Here is a 25,815-nt window from a genome sequence, read left to right on the forward strand (position 1 = left end):
ACAATGACAAAATCATCAAATGAACGTAAAAGTTAAGATTTTGTATTTTTAAATTATAGGATATGTATTTCATTTTTTCTACAGTTTTCAAATTGATTGAAATGCTCCCTAACATCTATTTCCCTGTCTTTTTTTCTGTGTATATGTATTTATGGTAGACTCATCTGGATTACCGGAAGGTACTTAGACCATAAATGTTACTTGGGGAAAGAGACTAACTCAGGAAGCAGTTCATGTCTCTCTTGGTTACACTCACTCCGTAATATCTTAGTAATATATGCTCATTTAATAGGATAGTAGGGGGAGGGGTGGGAGGAAGCCAATACTATCAGTGCTTCTTAATTCTATCAGACAATTAGAATCATCTAGGGTGGGAAAGGAGAAGAAGACTTTAAACAAGTCTCAGTGCTTGGCTATTGCTGCATATTAATTACATCATATCTTCGTAGGTGAGGAATGGTCATTAGAATTTTTAAAGTTCTCCAGGTGATTGTGATATCTACCCAGGGTTGGCCTGGTTAATAGTCATTGACTTAACTGTTTTACTTCATTGTACTCCCCCTCCTGAGCATTTTCCCTTAATTGCACTGAGATCCCTGAGGAGAATTTGAAAAAAAAAGAAAAAAGAAGTCAAATGAACAGAGAAACTTAATTGTACAATTTTTAGAAAATTTCCATAGGCATGAAATGTATGTTTTCCAAAAGTAAAGCATACATTCATGCAAGTATTAAGGAGATTACTGTTACCATGCTTCACCACTAAAAAAGTACTACGTAAACAAATATTTTTAGAAGATCTTATAAAGAAAGACAAAAAGGAATCAAAATTAAGTAAAATTAATCCTTGTGGTGTTAGAATTATATTAAATGAAGTTATTTTACAGTATTTTGAAAGCAGCACTAAATAAAATGAGAAACATTATAGTTTGTAATGTTCATTCCATATACTGAGATTGTTTGCTTTTAAATTTGGTCACATTGTCATGAGTTAATGACCTTTATGCTATGAAATCAAGTGGATAATATTTTAGGTATCAGCATTTTTTATCTATCATTGGCATTCAATCTTATTATATAATAATACTTCCTTGAAATAGTCAACTGTGACTCTGTGATTGTATACATCTTGGTTTTCATTCTATTTCTCTATTCTCTATTCGATTTTCATTTTTTGCTCAACTCTACCATTAGGACTTAAAATATTTAAATTTTGTAGGTACTATTTTTGTTTTATGTTGTTGCTGTTTTTGTCACATGGCCTCATTTACCCTCTGCAGCCTGTAATTTACAAAGGTATTTCTCCACTCCAAGTATTCTCTCTGAATTTTCAACCCATGTATCCACTTGCTTGCTTAAAACCCTTTTTTGAATGTTTCCATGCAGCTCAAATGCAACATTTCCAAATCACCATTAATAGTCTTCACCTCAAATCTGTGAATGGTATCCTATGAAGTTGTGCAATATGATATCTTCAGATCCCCCATCTCTGAATGTTCCCACCTGTGTGTGCAGCAAAGAGCCAAAGTTTAATCTTTGACATTTTCTTTCTTTCTCCCACATTCCATTAGTTATTGTTCTGTCCCTGTATCATATGTTTTCGTTGCCCTCTATACCTACCTTACATAAAACTTAATAGAGCATATAACTAATTATGTATTTTCTTGATGATCTAATCAACAATAAACTTTCTCAGTAGTCTAAATTCTTCATGAAATCATAGACTATATTTTACTCACTATTTTAGCCCTAGTATATAGCAATATTGTTATATGTTAGGTGCTTAATATATAATTTTCCAAGGTATTAATTAACTAATTATATAAATAAATTAAAAACATTTTATGAGAAAGTTTCTCAAATCCTTTTAAGATTATTTGAATATATTCATGTCTGAATATTACAAGGTTTTTAAAAAATACTACAACACTTATTTGAGTAATCACTAATAAACAAATATTCAGTTTAATGAGTTCAAATCTATGCCACGTAAGTGAGAAATAGACCAATTAAATAATAAAACTCCTCATTTTAAATATTTTAATGTAGCAACAAATACTGAGTGGTGCTTAGAGACAATGCACAGTCTTAGAAATTAAACACATTTAATAAATACCTGTTAAACAAAGACACAAATAAAATAATGAATAGCATTTTTTCATATAGATCAAAGAAAATGTGAACCCAATTTCTGATCTGATCATTTTATGTAACACATTATCTATGAATATTTCCAATACATTATCTTGACCAATAAGATTAGGGAAGTCGGAAAGAATTCTATCACATTCTTTCCTTGTTCATATTATTCTGCTTAAGTTTTTAAAACTCTAAATAACATAGCATGTAAATAGCATTCTAATGTTGAACATAATCTGCCATAGCATGTTTTGAGCACATTGAAGCTTTATTTGGACAACTTTGATGAAAACAGTTCTGAATTCATCTAAGCAATATAAGTATTAGAACATAGTACAACATATTTTTTTCTCAATCTTTCTTTCACTTCCATTTAGCTCAAAAACCCATAAGCAGAGAGCAAATTTATAGATTATTGTATTTGTAACAAAATGATAATCATATGCTAAAGGAAATGTCATTTATTAAAAGACAAGTACAGATACCTGCTCAGCTCTTTGTATGAATATCAGAAGACTCTTTGACATCTTCCGTCCTGGTTGACGGGGAATATGTTTGCATTTAAATCACTATGTAAGTTTTGACTTGCAATATGAAGAGAAGCTGTGATACACTGGAAAGGCATTTTATACAACCATTTTTAATCACAGATTTTCTAACCGTGTCTGACACATGGTAGGCATGTTTTATATCAAATCTCTATATTTATATGTATATATCTCTATTTATGTCAATATTTATATTCATATGTATTTAATGAGCAAATATATTCTTACTGAAATGATATTTAAAACATAACTATAACTTCTACTAAATTACAAGTGGATTATAATTAAATCCTTGCCAACATTATAACTGGATTTAAAGCAAATGAACACCAAAAATACTACAATATCAGAAGGAAAAAGTTCTGCATTCTTTCAAGAGAGCAAATCCTACAAAATGTTTTATTTTAAGGTATTGTGATTATAGTCTTGGACAAAAGTGTTGTAATTAGGCATATAAAATAAGCAACTCTTTATGGAAGTGTATGCAATGTACCAGCAGGAGAAATAACTCTAGCTGAATAACAAATACCAAGAGCTGGTTTTCAATCATCAGCAAGGTCTCTTTTGTGCTCTCTGCAATCAACAGAATAAATTTCTGAGCTTAGAATCATGGGACCACTGCCCAGAATTGAAAGTGCAACTGTGATCATGAATGTTACTTATTTCATAAAGAAATCAAATTTCCTACCTCACTCTTATTAACAACCAGCTGTAGGCATTTAGACTCCAGGAGCTGGCATAATATTCTTAGAAACAAATTGAAAACTAAATGCTCCATTTTATTAACGTAAAGGACATCAAACCTATTAATATGTGTATAACCAAATGAGCATTTCAACAAGTATGTCAACAATTTGGTTTTGCTTTTATATTAAAAGTGCCAGTATGGCACAATGATATATAACCTGGCATAAGATGATTTGCCCCTGGGAAATAAAGTTCATAAAAGATATAATTAGGCTCATTCTGTTTACTTCCAAATTAGCCTATGCTATAATGAGGCCAGTAGAAATTAGCAAATCTGTGGCCTTAGATTCACTCCTAGTCGGGTCACCAACTTTGGGTGACTTTGGATATGTCACTAAAGACTTTGGACTTCTGTGTCATTATTGATAGATAGAAATAGGTTTCAAAACCCTCTCTAGTTTACAGAATAATTTGAGAGAGGATCAAATAGTTTAATAAAGGACTTTCAGGTTAATGTGATTAGCCACTGCATCTGATTAATTTTCTACCATTTTACAATTGAAGTGTACATTATAATACTTAACTGTTTTCTAAGATAGCCGTGAGCATTTTAGATCCTTACCCACCTGAATTTCCAATGGTTGCCATTTGTGTCAATGTGCATTTAAAGGCTACACATCTAATAATGCAATATATCCCAGGACAGAAATAGACCAATTACAGTGAATTGCAATTTGAGCTGTGAACCAAGTAATTAGAAGTGGTGGTGACAGGAAGGCAGTGGGTCTGGGGTATCTATGTAACGATGAAGGAATTCCCAGGAAAATCAGCCAAAAAGATTTAATTAATGAAGGCGCATGCCTACTATGGAGAACTTACCTGTATGTAGCATATGTATGTGTGTGTGCGTGTGTGTAAAATTTTTGAGAATTAGGATTGAATTTTTAAAAGAATGCACAAGGTGGAATGAAATAATACAAAATTATCCAGAATTTAATATCTGTACTTGAAAATTGATGTTTATCAGGCTCAATGGAATTTGAATAGACAAACTCTTAAATATAAGTTCTGTGAAATATTTAAGTTTCAAGAAAAAGAAAAAAAATGCCCTGATTATTTCAGTTCTGAAAATTATCCTGAGGAAATATTTGATGGCATACATAAAAATTTACATATGTATATGATTATCTCAGAATGTGTGTAATAACTAAAAAGAAACCAAAAGCACCACAACAGAAAAGATAGATTTAATTATCTTATACTATAAAAATACATACATGCAGACACACATACACACTCATTATGCTTCCACAGAATATATTCACCATATAGCTGAAAAAAATTACTAGTAGTGAGTATGTTAATAGGTATATATATATCAGAAAAATTAAATTATCAATTTTTTCTTTGTACAGTTTATATTTTTAACTTGATATATATTGCTTTGGTGATATCAACATAAAACTTCTAGTGGTGAAATATTTTATAAAGTATTTGGATTAAAATAATTTTTTTGTTTAATTCAGTGGGGATTGCATATGTTTAAAGGAATTATTAAAACATAAATCTAGATAGCAGGTAAAAATGGAAAAAATAAAACAAAGAAAATGCAGATAAATATACTGTTGGCCTTAAGAGAAAAGACTTTGCTTATAATATTGGTAAATAAAAATTTTATAAATCAATGTTGTTATAGGATGATCTCCCTTTTATACTGTTGGTGCAACTATTAGCATTTCTGGAAAGTGATTTGTATATAAACACTAAAAAGTCATTACATTTGGCCTAGTCGTTCTATCTCTAGAGATTTAAGGTAAGAATATGATCATAGATTTGCATAAATATTTATATATAAGAAGGTTCACTATGGAAACAGTATAACATTTCAATATACAGAAATGGTTGTATTAATTTCTCTCTATTCATAACAGAAAGTGTTATAGAAATTAAATTATTGTTGATATTTCTTTCAAAGAGTGACATAAAATATTTGTCATATAATGAAAGTATAGGGCGAAAATCTGAATAAACCACACGGTCAAATCCCAATTTTTTTCTTTAATATTTCATATGACATTTCATCAGAGAAACAGAACCACCTTGTGTAAAATAAATAAGGAATTTGCCATAGGGGTCAATCCTTATACAGTTGTGGAAGCTGGCAGAGAAGTCTAAGCGAAACCGTTGACCCTGAGTCTGATGATGAGCCCAAAGTCATTATTACAGGTCAGCGGGACTGGCAGTCAGAAAAAAAAAACAACAAAACTGGATGCAAATTGAGGGAGAATTAGGACAAATGAAACAAAATGCACAAACTGGAACTTAGGAAAACAAATAGAAACCTATATCTGTCTCTTAGGCATGACACAGATGACATGCAGGAGAATGTGGAATCTTTTGCTATGATGATGCACACACTCTTGGCCCAGGGACTCAACAAGCTGAAGGAGAAAATCTGGTGGGATCAGCGGGCAGATCAGCAGCAAAGTGTGAGCCCTCATTGTGCTGTGGGCCCTTGCCCTTCCTCCAGATAATCCTTTATCTGCCTTGTCACTTATGCCTTCCAGTTTTGCTGCAATCTCTCTGTGGTCAAACCTAATTTGGAATCGTGCAAAGAAAGAAATTCTGGAACAGGTAGTTCCAGCTAGGTGGAGTGAGCATGGTATGAAGTGTTCAGAGCTGCATATGCATGCATTTAAATGCACATGATAATGAGATTAAGTAACAGGCAAAAATAAATCAATAGGTATTTCTTCTGGTGGGATGATAGATAGTAGTTTTATACTTTGTATATAGCTTCCTACTTTTAGAGCATGTATTTTGTTCTAATCAGAATGAAATAATCTTTGAAAGAAGTTGAATATGTGAATCTATGAATAACTAGATGATGGTAATTCATAAATGTATTAAACAAAACTAGAGCTAAAAGAATTTCTGTGAGATAAAAAATATCAAAACATGTTAAAAGTGAAAACTCTGGATATCAACAATTGTGACATAGAGGTGATATTCTAATAAATAAACTCATAAATAAACAATATATGAATGGCTCAGTGATAAAGACAAGTAAAAATAGAAAATACATTGAAGACATACAAATAAACAAGTATTAAATTAGGCTCAATACTAATCAAAATAATTAAAACAGGATTTTGAAAAATGAATCAAATTATAAACTCTCTAAAACAAAAAATGGTTCCCATTAATGAGAATTTGATTAAATGAAACATTCTCAGTCACTGCTGGTAAAAGCAAATTTGCTGTAATTGTTTAAAGAAATACAAGAAGTTATGTATAGCCAGATGTAAGACAGTTTTATATTATTGACAAAATCTCTTCCAAGGATCTCTGTTAAGGAAATTTTCAGAATTTCAGATATTTTCCTAACTTGCCAGGGAAAAAAATAATTTCTTTATTGACTTTCATAAGTATAGTAAAAGAAAGAAAACCTTCAGCTTAATGTAATCTGAGATGCATTTTTAGCTAAGCTACTGGGAAATTTGATATAATGAATAATGTGGAAGGACACTTAGATGCTTCATAATCCAATAAACTCATTTTAAAGTGGGAAATTGGGACTGAGCTCTCTATAAATTTATATTTAAAGCACTGTCCAAATAGTTCAAGATCAACCCAAGAAAAGGGTCACCGCGTCACCTCCGACACTTTGAAACCTAAATGTATTATTATAAACAACAACAGTCTGTAATCTTGTTTCACAGAATTACCAGCAACGCTGTAAAAATGTGAACACAGTAAGACATTATAAACAACAGTACAATGACACCACAGAAATTCATACACACACACACACACACACACACACACACACACACACACAGGTTTTTAAAAAAAATACTGCAGGTCTTCATGTGAAATAAAATAATAAAGAACAAAACCCATGTATATTACTCTTTGTTGTCAACACAGGAGGCAAAGTGATTACATTAGAATATTTTCACTGAATATTTTTCATGTGTCTTGTTTTGATGGTGAGGTGAGGGCTCTTGTTCTGATATCACTATCAGAACAGATAGTGATCTGTTATCACTGTCTGTTATCTGATATCACTAACAGATAGTGAAATCACAACAAGAGCCCTCACCTCACCATCAAAACAAGACATGTGAAAAAAGGATCTAACTTTAGTACATCCTTCCATGACAAAGCAATTCAGTATCTTGCTTAATTTACATCCTTCCATGACAAAGCAATTCAATATCTTTCTTAATTTCATCCCATTACCTAAGTGCCAATCTTTTCTCAGCTCCTTACAAATAGGTGCTACCTAGTTGTGAAGCAAATTTGGTGCTGGCAATCAGATTCTCTTCACATTAAGTTCCTATTGAGCTACTGCACAAATGGCTTCACTCCTCTGAGCAAACACGCTCCAGCAAGATGGATTTCAGGACTTGCTTTGGTTAGCATTGATGGGTTGCCCACAAACTCCAGTAGTCCATACATTGTTGTAGCAGCAGTAGGGGCAAGTATCTTGTGAGCAAGGTGAGGTAGATGATGAGCACAGAATATTCTACTTTACTCACATAAAACTGGAAGTATCCCCATTTCAGGATCTGTGATCTTTTAATCTAGTTTCGTGTGACAAATATTTGATCTGTTCTGCTTGCCATGGATTAATACCTCAATCAGCAACCTCTGCAGAAAAGATAATGAATCAATATCTCCAGTTATTAGCTGTACATTATTATCTTAAGAAGAAAAAGAAAGAAGAAAGAAAAGAGGACAAATCAGACGAGATTATTTTTATTTTGTATTTCCAAGTTGACGGTTCTCTGCTGCAGATTTTTCGCTGAGTTGCACCTGCTTACCAATTACAGCTTAATCATGTCCTTTGGAGCTTGCAGTGCTCATTAGCATTCTACATTTCCCCCGAGCTTTGATGTCAAAACAAAGCTGCATCCCTCATACCTGGAGGTCTAGTAAATGTCTAAGTGGGCTCAGACAGGGATCTAAATATCAAAGGCAAAACAAGAGACGAACCAAATCCCTGGCTCATTTTACTTGAACTTAAAAGATTTCCTTTAATTTTTAGGCTTTCATGGATTATCCACTACTAGAGGATGCTATTTTCAGGAGAAGATTAATCTTGTACATTGCATACACTCTTGTTCAAAAATCTGGCTGGCTGAGTGAAAACAGCAAGGAGTAGAACAAGAGTGCCTCAAGCCCTTTGGAGGAAGTCTATAGCAATTAGGCCAGAGGGAAATCTAATTTGGATTATGATATTTTACCCAGTGGAAAAATGCAGAGGTCGAATAAGGAATTTTGCTGAGTTTTGTACCTTTCCTGGCCTTTAGTTTTGCTAAGGTTTTAGAGGTTGAACATCTGTACCTACATTTGCTCTTTGGAATTTGCCGGAGACTACCAATGAACATTTATACTACAAATACTGGCGTATCACGTTAGAAGAACTACTACAAGTAAAATAAGACACCTACCTAAAAGGTGTTTTGCTTAAATGTTCAGTTTTTTCTGCATTACCGGTAAGTACTTAGTGTGTGAAACTGCTCCATGGAATCCTTTGGGAGAAGATGCTGATCAAAAGGAGAGCATTAGTTGTATTGTTAATACAACTATACAGCAGACAACACTAACTGCCCTAGTGACAAGCTTACAGGTGTTCCTAACAGTGAACGAATCACTACATACTATAGTGTACTTAAGCACTGCTTGTCTACTTTCTAATGGAAAATATTTGTTTCTGCTTTCAGGTATATGTTCATTAAGTCAGGAATTTAGAAAAAGCAGAAATAAGCTCTCCACCAAGGAAAAACCACTGCAAACAATTTGGTATATGACATTCAATTCTTTCTTCTCTCCATGTATTTCATGTGTTATGTGAGCATACACCTGAGTGTATTTAAAGTCATATGTCCTTACTAGTTCCAATTTTTTTACTTATGTCATTTCAGCAATATTTAAATATTCATCTGGAAAAAAATAGAGTTTCATTATATTATACCAAATAGCTTAGGAATTACTTATATTGTGTAGGTTTAACCAAGTATTTAATATATGATGTTTTTTCCCCAATTTTTTACTTAAATAAACATTATTTTTCATGAGGAAGAAATGCCCAGTAAGGAGATTATCAGATATACTAGCATTTTTAACATTTATGTACCTCAGTTGCCCTTCACGGTTTATAATTTACAATTATAAGAATTATTTTTAAAAAAATGCTTAATTACAGTAATTTTTTATTAGTCTGGTTGTTTAATATATTTGTTACAAATTTCCAACTTTTCTATATACATTTAATTTCAACTTTTCTGGTTAGTTCTCTTACTCTACATGTGATTTGTTTTAAATTTTTTTTATTATATTTTAAGTTCTGGGATACATGTGCAGAATGTGCAGGTTTGTTACATAGGTATACATGTGCCACGGTGATTTCCTGCACCCATCAACCCATCATCTATATTAGGTATTTCTCCTAATGCTATCCCTCCCATTACCCCCCACTCCCTCACAAGCCCCAGTGTGTGATGTTCCCCTCCCTGTGCCCACATGTTCTGATTGTTCAACTCCCACTTATGAGTGAGAACATGTGTTTGTTTTTCTGTTCCTGTGTTAGTTTGCTGAGAATGATAATTTCTAGCTTCATCTATGTCCCTGCAAAGGACAAAAACTCATTCTTTTTTATGGCTACATAGTATTCCATGGTATATATGTGCCACATTTTCTTCATCCAGTCTAACATCGATGGGCATTTGGGTTGGTTCCAAGTCTTTGCTATTGTGAATAGTGCTGCAATAAACATACATGTGTATGTGTCTTTATAGTAGAATGATTTATAATCCTTTGGATATATACCCAGAAATGGGATTGCTGGGTCAAATGCTATTTCTACTTCTAGATGCTTGAAGAATCACCACACTGTTTTCCACAATGGTTGAACTAATTTACACTCCCACCAACAGTGTAAAAGCATTCCTATTTCTCCACATCCTCTCTGGGATCTGTTGTTTACTGACTTTAATGATTGCCATTCTAACTGGTATGAGATAGTATCTCACTGTGGTTTTTTTTTTTGCGTTTCTCTAATGACCACCACGACCAAGTCAGTTTCATCCCTGGGATGTAAGGCTGGCTCAACATATGCAAATCAGTAAACGTAATCCATCACATAAACAGAATCAATGACAAAAATCACATGATTATCTCAATAGGTGCAGAAATGGCCTTTGATAAAATTAACACCCCTTCATGCTAAAAACACTCAATAAACTGGGTATTGATGGAAAATATCTCAAAATAATAAGAGCTATTTATGACAAACCCACAGCCAATATCATACTGGATGGGCAAAAGCTGGAAGCATTCCCTTTGAAAAACGGCACAAGATAAGGATGCCCTCTCTCACCACTCATATTTAACATCGTATAGGAAGTTCTGGCCACGGCAATCAAGCAAGAGAAAGAAATAAAGTGTATTCAAATAGGAAGAGAGGAAGTCAAATTATCTCTGTTTGCAGACGACATGATTGTATATTTAGAAAACCCCATTGTCCCCACCCAAAAATTCCTTAAGCTGATAAGCAACATCAGCAAAGTCTCAGGATACAAAATCAATGTGCAAAAATCACAAACATTCCTATACACCAATAATAGAGTCAAATCATGAGCAAACTCCCATTCACAACTGCTACAAAGAGAATAAAATACCTAGGAATACAACTTACAAGAGATGTGAAGGACCTTTTCAAGGAGAACTACAAACCTCTGCTAAGGAAATAAGAGAGGACACAATCAAATGGAAAAACATCCCATGCTCATGGATAGGAAGAATCAATATCGTAAAAATGGCCATACTGCCCATAATAATTTATAGAGTCAATGCTATTCCCATCAGGCTATCCTTAAGCCTCTTCACAGAATTAGAAAAAAACGACTTTAAATTTCATGTAGAACCAAAAAAGAGCACGTATAGCCAAGACAATCCTAAGCAAAAAGAACAAAGCTGGAGGTATCACTCTACCTGACTTCAAAGTATACAACAAGGCTACAGTAACCAAAACAGCATGGTACTGGTACCAAAACATATATATATATATATACCAGTGGAGCAGAACAAGAACCTCAGAAACAACACCATACATCTACAACCATCTGATTTTTGGCCAACCTGACGAAAACAAGCAATGAGGAAAGGGTTTCCTACTTAATAAATGGTGCTGGGAAAACTGGCTAACCATATGCAGAAAACTAAAACTGGACCCCTTCCTTAAACCTTATATAAAAATTACCTCAAGATGGATTAAATATGTAAACATAAAATCTAAAACCATAAAAAAAACCCTAGAAGAAAACCTAGGCAATAGCATTCAGGACACAGGCATGGGCAAAGACTTTATGATTAAAACACCAAAAGCAATTGCAACAGAAGCCACAATTGACAGATGGGATCCAATCAAACTAAGTAGCTTCTGCACAGCAAAAGAAACTATCATCAGAGTGAACAAGCAACCTACAGAATGGGAGAAAATTTTTGCAATCCATCCATCTGACAAAGGACTAGTATCCAGAATCTACAAGGAACTTAAACAAATGTACAAGAAAAAAATCAAACAACTCCATCAAAAAGTGGGTGAAGTATATGAACACTTTTCAAAAGAAGACATTTATGTGGCCAACAAACATATTAAAATTATAAGAACACTTATTTCTTCTCTCTTGAAATAATTTTGGACCGTGTTTTGTGTGACATAAGACATGTAAGTAGCCTCTTGGTGCCTTAGTTTTCTCATTTTTAAAATAGAGAATAATAATACCTGTTAGTGTTGGGTCTTTGATGCTATTCAGGATAAATTTATGTGAAGACAAGGTTATCTGAGTATTATTTTGATTTGTATACAAATTTTCTAAATGCCTACTCTTCTTAAAACTTTTATATTCAAGCTCTGATTTTTATTATTCTACTTAAAAGTCTAAGATATTTTAAGGATATTTCTAAATGGCCTTTGAATAATGTTCAGCATCATTAATATACAAAGTTAGTTAAGCCCAAATATTTTAAATTAAATGTATGATATTTGATTTCATTTTAAATATATAATTACCTAAATTAAAACATTTACAGATAAGTAATTACTGAAAGTACAATAAGACAATAAATATGGTAAATCATGTTATTAGAAGCATTATAATACTGTGTATCAACAATAACATTTTAAATAAAAATTAAAAGTCTAAATAGAATAGCAAACAACATATTTTATAAGGCTATTACATTAAATTTATAGGTTAAGTTCTTTAAAAATAACTATTTGGATCTAATTTATCTAATTGCATAGATTTATGTCTTTCAAGATGCTAATAATTTTTTTTAGGTATCTGTATACTTAATTCTAAATTTTTCTGACTTTCAATTTGCTCTTTCATAAAGTATACAATTATATTTGGGGGCATACCTTGTCAGTGTAATATATTTAGTCTCTTATTTTAAAAAGTTACTCCACTTTAATATTAAAATACAATAAAATGGACTCTTGTGATCTATAGTCCTGTGAGTTTTTATACAGGAATAGAATCATGTAACACCACCACAATCAGGTTAGAGAATATTTTCATCAGTGCTTACCCCAAAATTCCCTCATGCTGATCTTTTTAGTAATACATTTCCTCCATACTCAACCCCTGGAAACCAGCGATCTGTTCTGTCACTATAATTTTGCTTTTTCTAGAGTATCATTTATAAGAATCCTTATATTAAAATATTTATTTGTTGAGACTGGTTTATTTCTTTAGCATCATATCTTTGAGATTCATCCCTGTCGTTGTTTATCAATAGTTCTTTCCTTTTCATTCTTGATTAATATTCCATTGTACGGACCTCTCACAGTTTCTTTATTCCTTTGCCATTGAAGGACTTTTGGGTTGTTCCCAAATGTGGATTATTATGAATAAAACCACGATGAATATTTTGTGTGTGGATTTTCCATGAACATAAGTGTTTATTTACCTAAGGAGGATACCCAGCAGTGGGATTACTCCCTCCCTGGGAAACTGTAGGTGTAACATTAATAGAACTTGTCAACTTTTCAGTGAAACTATCCAGTTTTAAAGGAAGTTTTTCTTATAGATCTATTAAGCGAAGCCTGTGAGACTAATGCTTCTCATTACCTTATTTTTAGGTCAAATTAGTGTTAGTATCATCAATCCAGATAGCTCTACCATTTTATAGAATTCAACTAATATATTTACTGGTTGTGATTCTAAATTTGGTTCTTAATTTTTCTATATATTAGGATCCATTACTACCAAAGATATTTCAAGGATATCTGATTGGAACCTGTGAACTACAAAGCTACAATGGTCTCTTTGGTCACACATTATAATATGCACATTTCTACTTAAGGATATGATGAATGAATGTAATCACTGTGCTTAGAACAATGTCTAACAAATCATAGAATTTCAAACTATATTGGCTATTATGATTGACGTATTAGTCTGTTCTCACACTGCTAATAAAGACATACCTGAGACTGGGTAACTTACAAAGGAAAGAGGTTTAATTTTCTCACAGTTCCACGTGGCTGGGGAGGCCTCAAGAAAGCTTACAATCATGGCGGAAGTCTCCTTTTCACAGGGCGGCAGGAGAGGGAATGAGTGCCAGCGGGGGAAATGCCAGACGCTTATAAAACCATCAGATCTCTTGGGACTTACTCACTTATCATGAGAACAGCATGGGGGAAATGACCCCCATGATCCAATTACCTCCACCTGATCCCACCCTTGACACGTGGGGATTATAGGGATTACAATATGAGGTGAGATTTGGGTGGGGACACAGAACCAAACCATATCAACCAGCTATAACTTTATTTTTTTATCTGAGGTATAATCTTGACTTCTAAGACTTAACAATCTGTTTCTATAAAAGGACAATTTGACTTTATAGAACAAATTGTAGCAGCTCTAGCCTCCACTAACCAATTAGCTAGAGCAGAAAATTGGCTCTTAAGAAAGGACATCCAGTTATTTGCTTGATTTATGAAGGGCTTTCCTCACATATACCCACCAACTAACTTTTTATTCTTTCTTTCCTATTCCTACTCCTAGTAAGGCACTTGACATAAAATCATGGCATTGACCACTGGCCAGTCTAATGACTGTAATGTGTCTGTGTGCCAAGGGTACTGACTTTGGCTTTGCCAAAATCTTCCCATTCTCAGAGGGCTGCTAGAGGCAGGTCAGAGAGGCCTTTTTCCCAGTCTGTCACCTATAGCTTAAGGACACTTTACTGTGTCCACAGTGTCAAAGTCCATGTTGAACAACTTTGTCTGTTTTGAGTACTTTCTTTTGTTCTCATAGCAGACCAAAAAATTGTCTAGGATCAGCAAATGATGAGATATAATTCCTTAAACTCCATTTTGTTTGAGTTTCCTTCTCCTCTGCTGTTTCCTTGTCTTCTCCTTCCTTCCCAAGCCAAATTACCCCATCTTTCTCTGATTAAAAACAAACAACCTTTTTTTAATGGCACAAACAATCAAAACCTTTTAATGGCTATAAACACATTCTGGGAAAGTAAATTGACCCTCCATTAGTATAACCTACTTCAATATTTTTAAAATATTCATAGCTATACCCTTTCACATTTCTTTGCTCATAAAGTCTTATTCATTTTCTCAACAATTTTATTAAATGGTCTTTTTAATTTACCATTCAATAAAATTATTTCTATAGTGTTTATATAATTTGCCATTATGTAACAAGCATACACCTGAATTCAGTGAGAGAAATATTGACTATTGAATAAATGATGTTGAGACTAACACTAACCCATTTTAAAAATATATTGTTGGATTGGATTTCTATGTAAAAACATGTTGCAAAGTAGTTTGCAGCTCAATCAGAAAAGTTAAATACATAAACCTAAAATAAAAATGAAAATCTGTGGATAATTATTTTTATCTTAGTTTGATGATTGCTTTTCTACCTATAAAAGTAAAAGAAGAAATAGAAAGATTAAGACTGATGGCTCTGTGTATGTAAAAATTTGCAAAGGAAATAATAATAATTGCTCACAGAACATTTGTGTTAAAAATAAGCAAAACTAAATAGCAAGCAAACCTATGTGATATGCAGATATATCTCTGATCAGTCATTTCATTATATTCCATCATTTTATTTATTTCTATTTTACTATTAAGATTTTCATTAAATTATAGTATAAAATAAAGATTTTGGGTTTAAGCCTTATACCCTTGTTTCTTTTCAAATAGCTTTGCTATTCTTAATTCTAAATCTTTTGAACTATCACCTTCCCTTTAAAAAAAAAAATAAAACCAATGCCTTACAAAGTTTTCATTGAAAGAAGAACATTTATACAGACAAGAGCATTTAGAACTTTTAGGGGAGCTCTGTCCCATGATTGGTTTTTCCATAGGATACTTTTCACTTATTCTTGGGACAATAATAATTGGTGTCAGGTAAGTTAGGTGATAAATAACTGAATGTCAAACCTTAGATGATTTGTGGCTCATGTTTTATGTTACGAATATATATATATCTATGCATCTAACTATCTCTCCATATGTGTAAATTATTCTTTCAGCGCTAACCTTAGAAGGAGTGGCATTTATTTAGTTTGTGTATTTAGTTTATTACATTTTTTCAAGGAGGCATATAATTAAAAATTCAGGTCAAGTAAGATTTTATCCTCAAAGTCTGTCTCAATTTTCCCAAACAGAATTGAATCCTGTGTTTTCAGAGAATGCTTTTTTATCTCTGTCGTAACTAATAACTCTCCACTGTATAATTAGATCTGTAATTGTCTGGGTTAAACAGACGACCATGATAAACTGGAAAATAGATTCTAGTTTGTTTACTTTTGTATGTTATACTACTTATAAACTATTTTGCAGATGATAGGCCCTTGATACACAATTGTTTAGTTGAAATAAGTTTTTAAGAATCTCATTGGCTGTTGTCTAATTTTCAACCTTGGTTTAGAAAAATTAAATTATGAACACTTGAGACCTAAGTTTGAATTTCAATTTTAATATTTTCAAATTGACATCACTCTGGGCATTATATTTGGTCCTGGTGAAAACATAACATAAAAGAGATCTATACCTTTATTTCATGATCTTGTGTTCTAAATGGGTAAGAAAATCAATAAATATAATAAATATATAAGACATGGTATTTTAGAAGAGGATAAATGTTCTGGAAAATGAAGAACTAGAATAAAGTAAGGCATTTTCAATCATGGTGAGTCCTACTTCACAAAATTATTCTTGCTACGTTGTTTACTACATTTGGTAGGTGCCATATGTACTACAGCTTTCCGGAATGGCCTTTCCTCCAATTCTCTCTCTCTGAAAATATGACATATTAATTCATTCATGTATCCTTTTTTTGATCCATTATCTTTTATTTTTTTAATTTTTAAATTTTTTATTTCCATAGGTTTTTGGGGAACAGGTGGTATTTTGTTACATGAGTAAGTTCTTTAGTGATGACTTGTGAGATTTTGGTGTACCCATCACCCGAGCAGTGTACACTGAACCCAATTTGTAGTTTTTTTATCCCTCATCCCCCTCCCACACTTTGTCCTGAGTTCCCAAAGTCCATTGTATCTGTCTTTTGCCTTTGCATCCTCATAGCTTAGCTCCCGCTTATGAGTGAGAACATACGATGTTTGATTTCCCATTCCTGGGTTATTTTGCTTAGAATAATAGTCTCCATTTCCATCCAAGTTTCTGCAAATGCCATCAATCTATTCCTTTTTATAGCTTAGTAGTATTACACCATATATATATATAAATACATACCACATTTTCTCATTTTCTTTATCCACTTGTTGATTGATGGGCATTTGGGCTGGTTCCATATTTTTTCAATTGCAAATGTATCCTTTCAAATATTAGCACAGGCATTGTGTAATATACTGTTGTCAGGGATGTCAGTGTGATGAGACAGACTGACATTGAAACTGGAACTATAATACAATATGAGCTGATGTGCTAAAATAATAACATTGAATTTGGTCTGTGATCTATCTGGAGGATCTGAGAAGTCACAGTAAGGGAAGCAACTAAAATATAGGCTGTTGGCTGGAAGAAGTGGAGTAACAAGAGAGAAAGAAGACAGTATGCACAAGCTTCATTTCTTCCAATCTTATTTCAAGAATATCCTTCTTTGCCAGGCTTTCAGTGAACCCAGCACTCTTCATTCACTCCCTTTGTGGTTACAAAACTTTTGAGTAATACTTTCTACAATAGTACATATCAAAATATATTATAGTTATCAATATATATTACTGTCTCATCTGATAGTATATTCTAAGAGCTAAGAAGAATCATAGCATATTGACCTTAGTAAGTATTCCATTTGTCCTGCACTAAAATGAAAACCTGGTAGTCACTTAAATGTCAGAGTGATGTAATGCCAGTAATTCCAGTCTGTCACAAACATTGATGACAGTAATTAGTAACCATCTATAGGCAACAAACTAAATGTATTAAGATATAGAAATATAGGGACATAAATTTACATTTATTATTTTAAATTATAAAGTGTTGAAAAAATTAGTTTCATGTTTATAAAACTCATCATTTTGAATCACAGAGCTTTTGGTGAACTGGCATATTTGATATTCTGTATTGTGTACATGATGGAAAACATATCATAAATATAATTCTGTATGTGTCAAAACTAACAACTTCTGTTTCTTCAACTAACAACATGGACCAAAAAAAATCAGAAAGTGAAATAAATTTGTATTTTTAGGGAATATAAATTGGATCAAGGCTAAAACATTCCTAATGTATCAAAAATCAATTACATGGGCTTAAGTACATTGATGCATAATATTTTAAATATGCTATTGTCTTGAAACTCATCACTCTTTAAAGCTTAAATTCAAAGATTCAACAAAATTATATTAGAAGTAGAAAACAGATGAATTAATTTAGAAACCTTATTTATCAAAAGATGAAATCTCTTTCTGTTCCAATCAAAGATACTTAAAACTCACTTTTCTAGGAACAGTAAAAATAGGTTTTATTTCTTTCAAGGGAAAATCTATTACAAGCATCTTGTTTACCCTTCTCTTTATGACTTCACTTGCTCCATTCTCTCTCAGTTATCAGTTAAGAGAGACTGAATTTAGCATAATTAGTCTTTCTTTATGTGTTGCTTATAAAGCCTTACCAAATATATATTTATTAAGTCATACTTTAAGAAAAATGTAGAACATTGTCTAGAGTTGGAGGAAAAAATATTATTTCTCCCCACCCCATCCACAACTAGGGAAAAAATTGCTTTCAAGTATTTAGGCTGCAGAACAATTCAGAAAAAACGATTCTCTGTTCAGAAATGTCTCTTCTTAGCTATCAACATGATTTTCAATCAGGACAACAGAGACAAAGGAAACAGCATTTTACAATTTGTAATAGGTATTCAGTGACTTTTTCTGAACTAGCCGTACCAAATTCTGTCTGAAAATGGCCTGAAGAAGCAATCCTTTGAAAGCTTCTAACCATTGATTGCTGGGACCTTTTTCAACTTATTCCTTGTGTCAGATCATCAGTCTATCCAGTATGGTGGCTTGTCTCTATCATATCAATGCCATTATGCCTCCGTAGAAAACAGAAAGCTCTAAATATGCATCAAGTTTCTTATTTGCTGCTTTATATGTGGTTTTTCTTAATGAGGCAGTTATAACCTATGAGTTTTTTTTTTTTTTTTTTTTTTTCGAGATGGAATCTTGCTCTCTCTCCCAGGCTGGAGTGTGGTGGCATGATCTTGGCCTCCCAGGTCATGCGATTCTCGAACTGCCTCAGCCTCCCGAGTAGCTGGGATTACAGACGCCCGCTGCCATGCCCAGCTAATTTTTGTATTTTTGGTAGAGACAGGTTTCACTATGTTGGCCAGGCTGTTCCTGAACTCCTGACCTCGTGATCCACCTGCCTCAGCCTCCCAAAGTGCTGGGATTACAGGCGTGAGCCACCGCGCCAGGCCGAGAATATTTTATATAGTAAAGTTTTGCTCATCTAGAAAACCTGTGAGATGAAAAGCCATTAATCAATTGAGACTATCACAAGCACTCCTGCTCTTCCTTCTTCTTCCAAAAAGTACACATAAAAGTGCAATTGCATCAGTATATACACATTCACTAATAATATCATAATTTTTCACTTTATTTGAAAAATTATTTTAATATTTTGAAATATTTCAAATTCTTAATTCTTGCTTTTATCTAGCTCATTTACATACCATTTTGGTGTTTGTTAGTTTAGTTATTTTCTTTCTCCTTAAGAGAATCTCAAAACACATTCTCAATTCTCCAGGTTGCCATAACAATAAATTATGTTGGAGGTGCCAATAATCCACTTTTCTTTTTCTCCAGGTTTGGAAATAGAGGAATATTCAGTAGCTTCTTTAGTGAATCACCTCCTAAATATGGAGCTGAATCTCCAACTGTGACTGCTGTTTACCATCTAATGGATGTTTTACCAAAAGTCTATCACTTGGGGCACTTCTGTTCCTATTCTTTTTTCTTTTTCTGGGTTCAAATTGTAATTACAAAAATATGTAGTTAGGAGGAAGGAGAAGAATGAGTCAAAATATAAGTGGGATTCAAAAGTTCCCTTTCAAAAAATGATAAAATGTTTCCACAAGAAGAAGTACATTTGTTCCAGCCTTTGGTCGTTGATAATCCATCGTTTGAGGTTCTTTCTTCCTCTTCTGAATTATTTTATGAGTACAAAAATTTCACTGGGGGAAGCCAGCATGTATGTTAAACAGGGTCATCACAAACAAGCTGTGCTAAGGGCAGTCAGACAGGGATAAAGTAAAACTTAGACTGCAAAAATGTTATTAGGAAGTCAGAGACACCTGATACACATTCATATAGAAATATATATATATTGAAAAATATAGTATCTCTAGAATTCTAATCCTGATTATCAATACTTTATTCTGATTATGTTATTTTGACATAAATGAGATGACCTAAGAAAAACAGCAGCATCAATTTTCCAAACCATACGACTATAAGCCTTTTTGGTTAACACAACAAAGCAGTCTCTGTACTGTCCTGGCTTTTTTTCTATCCACCTGAAAATCTTGACAGGAAAACCTCACAGTGGTAATCTAAATGAAGAATTTGTTTATAATCAACAATGTTAATTCAGTTTGCATCTTGGTACAGGTGGTCAAGTTACTTGGTAGAATTTCCTCTATTAGGTTATAATATGCTTTTGAAATTACTTTTCATGTAAGATAAATGAGTTATTTTAAAATATATTTTCTTCAGTGAAACTCGTGTCTAGAACAAAAATCAAAGGATATTTTTTCCCTCAAATTATCCTAGAGTAAAATGATAAATTTGCTTCAGTGTTATGTCAACACCTAGAGATCATTTACATCAATTAAAATTGTTAAATATTTGTGCAGTGACTTCTATGTTTCCCTTAACCTTAGTTTCCCATTTATGATTGAGTTAAAATAAATTAAATAGTAAATACACAAAGTATTCAATGAGTAAAAGGCAGTTCCTGTGTTGCTCTCCTTTGTATTGTTTTATCTAACCAGAACTGTACACTGAATTGATGACCATACAAAGTCAGTTGATAAAAACACCAATGTCAGCCAGGTGCGGTGGCTCAAACCTGTAATCCCAGCACTTTGGGAGTCCGAGGAGGGCGGATCATGAGGTCAAGAGGCAGAGACCATCTTGGCCAACAAGGTGTAACCCCGTCTCTACTAAAAACACACAAATTAGCTGGGCGTGGTGGTGCGTGCCTGTAGTCCCAGCCACTCGGGAGGCTGAGGCAGGAGAATCACTTACCCAGCAGGCAGAGGTTGCAGTGAGCTGAGATGGCACCACTGCACTCCAGCCTGGCAACAGAGGGAGACTCTGTCTCAAAACAAACAAACTACAGCAACAACAACAACAACAAAACACCAATGTCTTACTTTAACTTCTTTTTCCTTTTTGACAACTGTATTAGTTCATTTTCACACTGCCATAAAGAACTACCCAGACTGAGTAATTAAAAAAAAAAAAAAAAAGGTTTAATTGACTCACAGTTCTGCATGACTGTGGAGGTCTCAGGAAACTTCTAATCACGGCAGAAGACAAATGGGAAACAAGGCATGTCTTACATTGTGGCAGGAGAGAGAGAGAGCAAGGAAGTGCTACACTTCAAAACCATCTGCTTTTGTGAGAGCTCACTATCACGAGAACAGCATGGAGAAAATCCATTTGGGGATCCAATCACCTCCCACCAGGTCCCTTTCCTGACACATGGGGATTACAATTGGAGATGAGATTTGGATGGGGCCACAGAGCCAGACTATATCAACAACCTTGGGGTATTTTTGACTTATCAATCTATTCACATGACCTCAGTAACTATAGTTGTCTTCACCAGAAAGCTGGACAAAATGTCAAGCTATGGATTTATATATTTATTTCATATCTTACCCAACAGCTAAATGTAAATCTATTTGAATCTGTGTCTCATTTCCAGACGAATTTTTGCTCAATTTAACATACTTGAAAATAATCCCAAGCACCTAATATGTGCCGTATTATAACAGTAAGTACTCAATTAAAATGCGTTAAATTGCATAAAGTAATTAATCTAAAATTTGTTATTAAATAATATTTAATAGTAACTCATAGTGGTAACATCCCTAATGTTTCTGGAGAATAATAAGAAATTTTAAGTTAGTAATAACTTTAATGCTGCCCAAGTCATAGCTCTAAAGTTGTAAAGTGGGACTTTAACAATAGCTTGGCAGAGGAAATAGTTGTAGTTTTGCATACTTCTCAAAGTGAACGATATACATGTGTCTGCTTTAAAACTAGATGTTTCAATATACACGAAGAATCGAGAATATGCAATGTTCAGAATGAACCAGATTATAGGTAATTTGTTTCTATTAAAGACACAACTTTATGGTAATTTTTTACATCTAAGAAGCACAAAAATATATTTTAAATTAGATATATTCTTATATGATAATATTGCAGGTTTTTCCATTATTAGCACATGACATAATAAAAAAATTTACATCTACTGAATATAGCTAAAGCCATCATTATCAATACAGGATGCCAAATAACCAGAGGCATTCTAATAAAGTTGCTAGTCTGTTACTCTATTTCAATGACTTCTATTAAATAAATCACCTGTTTATCAGGATCTGAAATGTCATCAGAGATTTTTGTTTACATATAAAACCTTAAAAAAGAGAAAAAGATAAAAACAAAATTCGATCAATAACAAAATAACAAATGAATTCATCTTGCATTCTACATTAGTGATAACATAAATGTTTCAAAGTCAGTACGTAGGCTTACCTTCAGATAAAGTAGACCTCTTCATTTTATTATTATGAATCTAAGACATCATTAAGCTGGGGTGTTTTTTAACATTTTTTTGAGAAACACAAATATTTTTAAACCAATATTTTATTTTCACTTTACAGATAAACATAGTGAGTGAACACATTGTAATTTTCTACAAATATTATAACAAATGACTTATGAGACAGATATACATTAACACATGGGCTACAGAACTTATTTCAAATAAAATAAGAAGGAAAACTATAGAATAAATGAGAACAGCAAAAATGTCAACAATAACTACAAATGTAAATTTTTTAATATATACCTTCTTAATTATACTAATCATAGGACTTATATTATTTAAAGATGAAATCACCATATAATACCAGCTTCTGCTATGTTAGTAATTAATATCTTGTAAATCAGTTTATAATAAAATCTATCTTTATGCCAAATTTGTTATCTAATAGTTTTGTATTTATGTAAAATGGATATAAATCCAAATGATGTTATGCTAGGATGTCACCTAAAAATAGCCCCCACTCTAAATTGTCAATTTCCCTATTTTCTCACTGTTAAGACATTACTTCATATAGAGTTTCGGTTGTTGAACCCCTCATTAACTATTAAAAGACTCATAAATTATCAGTTAATATCTTAGTAGGTTTTATCACTTTTTAAATTATAACCACAATATTTGGGAAAGAGAGTTGGCAAAAGATGGCTAAGTTACTATGAAATATGAAGTCCATAATGGAAAAGTAAAGTGTATTAAAAATATTATTTGCTAACTTCTCAATGAAGAAAACATGTAGAAACATTCAGTTCTTGATTAATTAGAAAGGCAGAAGCCAAATTAAATTATATAATAATGATTTTTGAAACATACATATGAAATGTGTTCATATAAATGAAGTGGCTTCACAGGTGGAAATTTGGGAAGATGGTGGAGTAGAAAACACCAGGAATACATTTCCCTAAATAGAAAACAATTACATAACAGAGTCTATATGATGTAACAGTTTTGGAATTCTGTAGTCTATTTGAAGGTTTGTAACTGTCGGGGAATGTCTGAATGTTAAATTTTAAATAATTTTAGTCAGTTTAAGCTCTTAGCTATCTTTCTAGCTACCTATTTTCTACTTCACCAGCCCCATGGCAGGGAACTCTACACGTACTCCAGAGACTGCTTTCATGCAGCCTGTGGGAGCCAGGTTGGGCAATAAGGGCCCTATCCTCTGAATATCAGGGGCCTGTGTTCTAATCACGGATTGCTGTTTTATATCTTGGAGATGCAGGCATAGTGGTGGACAGCCACTGTTGCCCTCCTACTCACACTGTTGCCCTCCTACTCACACTGTTGCAAGCCCCGCCCTCCCATAGCTGAAATAACTATCAGGGAATTTAAAGGGCTCGTGCCTTTTAAAATTTCTCTCATTGTGCCCCTTAGTTTTTCCTCTTCTTTCTCTTTTGGGAGCCAAAATTTAAGGTCTAGGAACTTTAAAATCAACCTTATATATGTAGAAATTCAGAGAGCCACCACATATGCCCAAAAAAATGCACACACTCAAAAAGTCTTGAGAAGATCTTACGTTTACTTTAGGCTGACCCCCAGCACAGAAACAACCTACAACAATCAAAATACACAACAAAATTATTTTTTAAAATCTGTAAATCCTGAGGAAAAGAGAGAATCTGATATCCCAAGGTACTGAATTATTAAATTGAATTATCCAGTTAAAAAAACCACAAATAATATAAAGAAATGAGAAAGTGTGGCCCATATGGAAAAAATACCAACAGAAACAATCCCTGAAAAGACATGAGGGCAAAGCTAATTGAAAAAGACGTTAAAACAACAGTATTAAAAATGCTGTAAGAATTAAAAGAAGACAATGGAGAAAGTCAATAAAATGATATATAAATAAAATGGAAATGTAAGTAAATAAATACAAAACCTGAGATGAAATAAAAAAGAAATCCTGGAGTTCAAAAATACAGTAAAAGGAATGGAAATTATACCAGAGGAATTCAAAGGCAGATGTGAGCAGGCAGAAGATTCAGTAAACTTGAAGATAGTTTAAATTAAAATTATTAAGTCTGAGGAGTAGAAAGGGAAAAAAAGATTAAAGACAAGTGGAAAGAGTCCAAAGGAACTGTGAAACATCATCAAACTGACAAATGTACACATTGTGGTACTTGTAACAGAAGAAGATAGATGGAAAGATTATTCAAAGAACAATGGCCAAATATTCTTAATTTTGATGAAAGACATGAACATAAATATCTAAGAAGCCCACTGAAACCCAAGTGAGATGAACTCAAAGAGACCCACACTGAGACATATTATAATCAAACTATTGAAAGACAAAGGCAAAGTGATAATCTTATAAGAAACAAGAGAGAATCAACTCATCACATATAAGGAATCTTCAATAAGATTATCATCATATTTCTTATCAGAAACTTTGGAGGTCATAAGTCAGTGGGCTGATATTGTCAAAGTGGTGAAAGAAAGAAACTATCAACCAAGAATCTTATATTCAACAAAAGTATCCTTCAAAGTGAGGGAGGGATTAAGATATTTTCAGATAGACAAAAGTTTGTAATTATTAGACTAGCCCCACAAGAAATACTAAAAGGAATTTTGCAGGTTGAAATGAAAGAACACTGGGCTGCAACACTAAGCCCTATGAAGAACATAGTCTCAGCAAAAGTAAATACATGGGTAATTACATAAGCTACTGTCATTGTAGGCTTGGTTTGTAACTCCACATTTTGTTTTCTGCATGATTTAAGAAATATACATTTACCAAAATTGTTGTACAAATAAAAGTTAATATTGTTGTAACTTTGGTTTGTAACTTAACATTTGTTTTCTACGTAATTCAAGAGACTAATCCATTAAAAACAATTATTAGTTTTTGCTTTAGGGCACACATATATAAAAATGTAATTTTGTGACATTAATATCTGAATGTGCATAGGGACAAAGTTATTTAGAAGCAGAATTTTTGTATTTTGTTGAATTTAAGATACAATAAATTCAAATTAGAATATTATTACTTTAGGATGTTAAATGTAATCCACATGGTAAATGCAAAGA

General features: G+C 32.9%; 1 long non-coding RNA gene across 1 annotated transcript; it reads right to left on the reverse strand.

Moving 5' to 3' along the window:
- Positions 1 to 265: 265 nt before the first annotated feature.
- LOC129136996 (uncharacterized) lies at positions 266 to 23,680 on the reverse strand. Its single transcript, XR_008539066.2, has 5 exons — positions 23,599 to 23,680; positions 22,548 to 22,599; positions 7,916 to 8,027; positions 2,622 to 2,749; positions 266 to 1,500 (listed from the first exon to the last, which is right to left on the reverse strand). It is a non-coding gene; the product is annotated as an uncharacterized LOC129136996 (long non-coding RNA).
- Positions 23,681 to 25,815: the final 2,135 nt, after the last annotated feature.

Source organism: Pan troglodytes, chromosome 15 (genome assembly GCF_028858775.2).
Source record: "Pan troglodytes isolate AG18354 chromosome 15, NHGRI_mPanTro3-v2.0_pri, whole genome shotgun sequence".
Classification (NCBI taxonomy): domain Eukaryota; kingdom Metazoa; phylum Chordata; class Mammalia; order Primates; family Hominidae; genus Pan; species Pan troglodytes.